This window comes from Anopheles moucheti, chromosome 3, assembly GCF_943734755.1.
Source record: "Anopheles moucheti chromosome 3, idAnoMoucSN_F20_07, whole genome shotgun sequence".
In the NCBI taxonomy this organism is placed as follows: Eukaryota; Metazoa; Arthropoda; class Insecta; order Diptera; family Culicidae; genus Anopheles; species Anopheles moucheti.
The window spans coordinates 79,084,409-79,092,693 of record NC_069141.1 but is presented as its reverse complement, the minus strand read 5'-3'; positions in this window follow the sequence as shown (position 1 = coordinate 79,092,693).

The following is an 8,285-nucleotide window of genomic DNA, read 5'->3' as shown; positions in this document are numbered from 1 at the left end:
GTTTGCCATTGAGTGGTTCGGCCGAGCCACAGCGTTGGTTTGGTCTTTGTCTGCCCTTCCTTTTTTCTGTTGCCGTGTTTGGCTTCCGAATCCTTGGCAGTGCTAGTGGAAGATTGGATTCGTGGTTTTTGCAGCATGCCGTGCTGTTGTTTACTTAGAGCGTGCAGCTTAAAGCACAGCCCTGCCGGAGTGGTTTTCGGTTCTTATCGAACAGATTTGATTTGCAGTAAATGGCACAGCATCTTATCGCTGATAAATAATTCGGAAAGTTCGGTTGCGTTAAAACACGTGATGCGATGCTAAACCTTCTGTAAAGGCTTTCGGTGCTTGCGTTTTGCGAAATGAAATGGTTCAAGTCGATCATCTAGGGGATGGTGGTTGTTTGGTAACATAATGCGTTGAAATTACTATGCTATGCAAATGTATTTGCTTAGGGTTTGTAAAGAATTTTCAGACTTTTTGAGGTCAGGAAGATATCAAGTCAGGATCAGGAGCAACAACCAAATCTTGGTCTGCTGCAGGAGGCCTCTAAATTTCTCATAATCGAGTGCCGTTGTCATTCAATCTAATATCACGGCCAATCTGGTCAATCAACGTATATGTCTCATAGACCATGTCTCTGGTATTACATCGCGAAGTCATATAGTAGCTTTATATTCCAGCATCACAAACTAATGCGAGATAAGCTGAATCAATCAAAAACTTGAGCTCGAGGAGATGAAGATTTAAACACTTTATTTTCCCTTTACTTCACAAAATCCTAAACCAGATTGTGTGCTAATTAGTCGATCGATTTACATACGATGTGATTAATTAGCTACTTTAGATGGAACTATGGATAATAAACGTGATGTTTACGCATCCAAATATGTATGTAAATTGCCTACCTTTAGGCGCTCCGCTAATGCTAATAATGGCTCCTGAATAGTTGATGCTACTTTAATTCACCGCAAACATAATCAACTGATCAGTACTTTTCAAATATCCCAATGATTGAAATGTTCCAGTAAAGCCTTTAGGCAAAAAGGACTTAAAAATTATTTAAATTAAAATCAAGTTCCGTAGGTCTAAAAGTATCTCCGAGAAACGCAAGATAAGCTCCGATAAGCAAGCGTCCTTATGACGCATCACTGATCACGGCCGACCATTCCTTCCCGTTCGGTTCGGATATTCAATAGGCACAGTTTAGATAAATATTTTGTCACTACGGAATAAAATTTGTGGCCATACATTTTTAATAGCTCCCGGTTTCCGGCCAACGGTACGGTCCGTTGGGTGCGTTTCCGGATTGATTTGATTTTTGCTTGTTTTTTTTTTGGTCTCTTTCGCTTTCGGTAAATATTTTCCAATTTTGTTTATTTTAGTTTTTCATTCATGTCACACGGTTTTGCCATTTTCTCTATGCTGCTTCTGCCAGGATCAAATTGACTGCTGTGGGACCTGGTTTGTGGCCGTTTGTGTGTGGGGTTTGTTGAGGCTGGTGGTTGATAATTGAATTTAAAATAACTTTGACGCTTTCAATGGGGCGGTTTTGAAGTTTTGAACGGTCGAATGGGTTAGTGAGATTGCAATTCCCCATGCCAGGTGAACGACGGGGACAAGAGAATTGGGAGGAAAAAACCAAAAAAAAAAGGCCCAAAAAAGGATCTAACTCCCATTTGATGGAAGCTGATCGGTGATAAATTGTAACGATTATGGGTTCGCTTTTATCGGTTTGGATGACCGTTGGATTAGTCACCGGGAACGTTGTGCACGACGCGTTAAGCTCGACTGAGTTCTAGCGATGTAGATAATGGGTGCAGATAAAGAATGGAGTTTGAATCGATGCTGGCAGCGCGATTTGAAGCATTCCGGCTGATGGATTACATTTTAAAGTTTAAATGATTGAGCACCAGGCAGCTGCAACGGACAGTGTGCGCGCATTAGAGGGAATGGAAAAATCGATTTGCATAAAGCCATCCACCAGTTGGCTGGATCATCATCCGGTGCCGCTGCTCCCCTGGGGAGGTACTGCTGATGAAATTAAAATTCCGAAAATTTGTTTCGAGGATTTTATTTTATTTTTATTTTTCGAGCAAACTCGCTTCGCTCGCTCTGTTGGGAGTCGGGGTTTGATCAGTACTTCAATCTGTGCATATGCTTAATGCAATCATGCCGATTTGGTTGCACATCCCCGTTCTCGTTCGGCTGTACAATTTCAACTACTTGACATAGAAAATTGGTGCAATGCATCATGATATTGACCTACTGGGGAAAAATGTTCCTTCTTTACCCGTGTTCCGTGCGAGAGATACCGAAAGCCGCATAAGCACATCTATGCAGGATTCCATTTCTTCAATCCGGGAAATGTTTTTCCCCTGCCTATTGGGAGCCTTGTGATGTTAGGCGAATGCGAACTCTGAAAAGAATTCAACTGTCTGCGTTGAACTGTGTACGGAAAATTGCGTGATTTGTCCGGATGGAGGAAAATTAGTAGAGGAATGTAAAAATTGCCACTAAATCTTCAATGTCAATAATAAAGAAAGCATTTAGTAGAGTATGGTATGACATTACTAACCTCATTTCCAACCGCCCCCTTTCGCACAGTAACAATCATTGTTCAGCATAATTAAAACCACCATTGCGGTACCAACAACGCACCAGAGACACCGTGGCAATTCAGATTTAAATTGAAATCTCACCAAAGAAAACAAAGTCGGGCCTTTCATCTTACCGTCCGCCCAAAGCCCACTAATGTTCTTCTACCCCGCAAAATATCTTTTCCAACGTAAAACGCTCAACGGCACGGCGCATTCATCCTTTTGTGTGCGAGGTTCGCAAGAATTACTTGCCCGCTTCATAGACCGCGTCTCACAATGGTGGTGGAAGCACTTCTGTACTGCTTTAGGCACAAGCGTCAGCCACGACAGTGGCAAACCGAGAAGTAAAAGAAATGGGTAAAGAGAGAGAGAGTGAGGGTGAACACAGAAAGAAAAACAGGTGAACAAAATCTTTTCACTTTGTTCGCTTATCTGTTAGCTGATGTTGAGTAGTGGTCTTTTTATATATATTTTTTTTGGTTTGCTTGTTGAAATCCATTCCGTACGGCCACTGCGGCTGAATGCCATCCCAATTGCAGCAGTGGCGGTAGGTTGGTGGCGCTCGTGTTTCGGGGATCGGTTGCCGCATCCAACTGCCTCCAGGGCAGCCGTACCGCCATTTAATTTTGCGGTCTGTGTGGTTGACTCCGCATAACGTATTATCACATTAACTTCTCTTCTGGCGGTAAGCATCACATTGGGCGAGCTGGTCGACGTGCAGCATAGTAGTGCCACGGTTGACGTGCAGTTTGTGTGTGCGCTTTTTTTAGCTTCTTTCGTTAATGCTGCTTCACAAAGCAGGAGCAGAACACTGGCGCGGGACTCAACAACTTGTGAAGAAAGTTTCACCGACACCGACAAAGTACCGACATGATCCCGTAGACATTAGCACGGATGTTGTTATGCATTAGCTCGGTGGTTCCCACGTACATAATAGGCGAACATGTGAACATGCTGTAGATTGAGGACTTCCTGTCTGTGTCTGTGTGTGTGTACTGCACGCAGCTTTGTTGACGATCGAGGTGAGAATGTCTGGAACCTCCAAACTTGTGCTTCGCGGAAAGTGATGATAGGTTATGGGAAGGAAAAGCACACCAAATAAGCTGTACCGGTGTCACCGAAAACCCACGCTGCCTGTGCTTGTTTCGTAGCATGTTGTAGCGTAGCGAAAGTATTAACGTTAAAAGCATCAGCACTCGGTACACGATTCCCGAACCGTCGGAAACACGTCGAACAATGTCTGATGCAGCTAACTTTTTTTTCTCCCTCCCCCCCCCCCCCCCCCCCTCCCACTCGGCGTACTTACGAACACTTTGCATGAAAGGAAAAACCACGATCAGAGCGTTACTTCCTGAAGGGGTTTCGCACGCCGTTGCTATAATCCAGCAGCCCGCATTAGCCCCTTACACGCGCGAGATAAAGCGAAGGCTAATGTGCGCAAGTGGTTGATTTTGGGCAAGTTTTTTTTGTGTGTTTCTTTTAAGACATCCAACACATTACGATATTTACATTCTGTACTGTGAAGAGAAATTCAATTCTCGCAAACAAGCTCTTTATTTGGCCATAAACACCTGCCGGGGAAAATGAAAGATGAAACATTACGACAGTCCGTTGGGTGTGTAACGAACGAGCAGTGACATATAAGTGAGCAATTTAAAAAAAAGCGAGATGCAGCACAAAAGCTCGCGTTTATTGAAAATAAATACAAAAAATCGATTTGTTTGAGCATTACCTTGGGGTGTGGTTTTTAATGCTCGTCTGTTATGTTTTTTTTTCTCTCTTTCGGCAAAATATAATCAGAAAATTGGTAAATCAAAACCGTTTACGCTTCGTCGAGCGTGTGAGTGTAGGCGGAAAAGGAAAACTTATTACCGTGCATGATTGAGTGAAAAATTATCACCCCCGGTTGATGTTGGGCTTGGCAGGTGTTGCGGATGCGATGAGGCACAGCGAAAGCTGGTACGTTTGTTAGCACAAGTGAGTGATGTTGTGATTTTTGCTTCTTCTTTCCGGCCTCCACGGGAAGGAGGGGTGTACTGTCTGGTGATAGACAGAATGTAGTAAAATGGAATTAATATGTCTTTCCGGAACCATGGAGACACCAATTCCTAATAGTGCAATAAGAATACTAAAGTCAACAAGGTAAAAGTTAAAAAAAAATCGATGATCCAAAATTCATCATTTTTATTCAAAATATAGACAAATAACGCTCTAAAGAAATATGTGTCGAAATGTTAAATATTATATATTTACTAATTATGTTTTTCCATGCACTATTCAACCGTGTGTGTATAAGCTTCTGTTTAAAACTTAGTAAAATTTTAAGTTTCTTGATGTAGCTAGTACAGATTCCGGATAGCTCATAATAGGCATTTCATGTTCATTAAGCTGTATTCTTTCTTTTATTTTACAAAGTTCAGCCTCAAGCTTTGAACAGAAGTACTTACGTTTCAAAATAAATAAATTAATACAGAAATATATCAATGGAAGCTTGGAATGGAAGTGTAAATTAAAAAAAAAGCGTACCTGCATTACAAATTCTTACCTTTTTTGTTGTTTTGTGAAATATGGAGTGAGCTTCGGCGTTGGAAAAGGAATTTCCTGGTAATCATGTTTTATGCATCGTTCCAAAATATTGTTTACGCTCAGGCTGAGCAAAGTGATAGAACGGTGGCTCCTTCAAAGAACTGATTGGGTAGATGAAAGAGAGCATGAAACTAGGAAGGTTTTAAATATCTGGAAGAAAACAAGTTTCCTTTTCTAGCGGATGACCCATCTCGTACCTTTGAAGTCCACCAACACTTTAGTCCAAAAGACAATGACAGGAGCGGTACAAAGACCGCTTTGTTATACAGGGTATGCAACTTGACATAGAGGTTAGTGAAATCACTACAAGGTCACTTCTTCTGTGTCACCCGTGAGAAAAACGTGGAGACATTCTTTAGAAAAAGGAATCCAAGCAACAGACAACCCGCCTGTTCTACGCAAAAGCCTTAAAAGTTCTTGACGGAGCTCTGCGAGCTGTTTACTTTCATAGCCGTCTCACAAGTTCTTGTAGCCATCATTAAAAGCCTTATCAATTACCCTTATCAACGGTAATAGAAGTTTACAAAATCAATTCTTCGGACAACAAGATGTTATCGATTGCCAGCTACCAGCCAGTTAAAGTTGCGCTCGTTTGGTGGAACCTCTAAAAAATACGATCCATTTTGTCCTTTTCTTTCGCGTTTTTTTACGAGGGAGCAGCGAAAAATGCTCGAAAGATCAAAGCCACTTTACGCTACGGATTGGGTATGCGTTGGCTTGTAAGCATTTCTGTGATGTTTTGCATAAAACACTGCCGTCCTGCCGTGTCACAAAAAATATCCCCTAAATTGATGAGTTTAATTTCGGTACGTCCGCGAAAATAGGCACTGTACAAATTTTAATGGCAGACGATTCATTTCCGTACTGATATCTGCCTACTGGCGCTGGTAGACGTAATGTAGCGTGCCGAGGTTTCGGAATTGGTTACAAAAGCTTATGTTGTCGTTTGCTGACAAGCTTTCTAAAATATTGTCCACCCGTATAACGAATGGCGGCCAGCTTGAAGGGAGGCGGTTTAAAAATTCTTTCAGTCATCTATGGGAGGCTGGAGTTGAAGCTTAATAGCCGTGGCGTAAAGTGTTGCCTGTTCGCCTTGCGGAAAACGGATATCTGTTGCGTACAATCTGTAGCGTAAAGATGTTCTCAGGTTGTTTCTTTCAGCCGTGTAACACGAAGCAATGGATTGAAGGGAAGCGTCGGGGAAAGGGAAGCGGAAAGCAACGGACAAAGGAAAATTGTACCAACAAAAGATCGGCGTGGACCGGGAAGGGGTGGTGCGGGATAATCTGTGTCATAATGTGTTTTATGGTGCCATTAAATTCGTATTACAGCAAATGTGCTTTTAGTATTTGGCCTTGCGCGGACGAAAAGCGCGGCAACGAATATCGGAAGCATTCTTCAAACGGTTAATTACATCAGTGCAAAGATCGTACCCAACTGGAGCACACCACCTTGCCGGGTCCAATCGTGGAAGTGTGCCAGGGTGGATGAACATAAAATTGTTCCTTCATTCTGCAGCTGATTTAATGGGACCTCATCGGAGTGACGACCGATGGCGAGTAACCTCTCCAGTTCCGAAAGCTGTTTTTTGTTGTAGTATACGTCATCATTAGTGACAGAAGCAGAGCACTGGTGGTTTGATGGAAATATGTTCTTATGTCAACGTGGCTCTCCAGAGAGGGCGGAAACATGACCATCGAGCAAGCAAAGATCAATTATTTGTTCAATTGTAGCGGAAAAAACGGCTCCAGCACGAATCGCAGCTAGTTGGACCGCAAAAGGGTGAACAAAAGGAAAAAAACGCAACTATTAAAAGAAAGATGAGAAGCAAAATGAGTTGCTGAACGCTGACGGAAAGGTAGCAGAAAACGAAGATGAGGAAAATTTATTTCCTGCTGTTGCTCCAGTACCATTTCATCCCATTTCCAGCTTTTTTATCGTGTTTGTCGTGAAGAGGCGGAAAGAAACGGTAAATGGAAGACAACTTGTGGAAAAGTTGAGAATGTCAATAATTTCTGGCCGATTGCATGTGCGAGCGAAAGGTTTAATTTGTGCTTCGATACACTGCCCAGATCAATTGAGCTACCCGAGTTCTCAAGTCTCGAGGTTCAGGGCCGCAGTTGATAATTTATCACGAGCAATGTCGGTTCTTTTGCCGACTCTGGGTCGGGGCCCACTTTTGCCCGAAGCATCTCAACCTTTCGGTGAAGGTGTGGTCCGAAGACGAGGATCCGGTGTGTTGCTTGTGGGCCGATTTTCATCGAACAACCTTGGGCGAAACGTTTTGTACAAGCGACAGGATGACATTTACGGTTTATTTATGTTGACCGTTCGAGCCGGTTCGGTTCAGTACTGTTTACAGTACTTTATGGTAGATGGTGCTGTCTCATGGTACACGGCAGAGCAGTAAAGTTAAAGTTAAACATTATTGAGAAATAATGTTCGAATTCGTTCGAATGAATACGAAACAACAAACGAGCAGATTCTTGGTACGAACGATAAATATTCATCTTTGGTATGATGAATTGGTTAACGAATTCTGTGAAGAGAATGTAAGGGGAAAAGAAAAAAAAACAAATATCATACATTACAAACTTAGTTTTTTGCAGTGTTGCTGAGGCTTCTGACACGCGCCCGATTCACAATAAATTGTGATTATTTGCACCTATGATACGCAAAGTTATGTTTAAAACTTAGTACAAAAAGAAACATATTTAGGAGCAATATCTTATTACAGTCTATAGTTAGAATGAAAGTAAAATGTGAATTAATTTTCATTGTACCAATAGACATCAAAATTGTTTCCTTTGTTTGTTTGCGGTTCTATTAACAACCATGCGCCTCCATCACCAACTAGGCGACTCCATACAAGCAACCATGCGTTTCCATATAAACAACCATGCGTTTCCATATAAATAACCAGGCGCCTCCATCAACAACCAGGCGCCTCCATAAACAACCAGGCGTCTCCATGAAATAGGTGCATTTTGAATCTTAAATGTATTTAAATAAATATCCTGCATAATTTTCTTTATTCAACAATGTTAACAAATGTCACTAGTAAAGTCTTTCATTACGTATTTATTTTAACACAAAAAGTGACACAACGACCGTATGCTT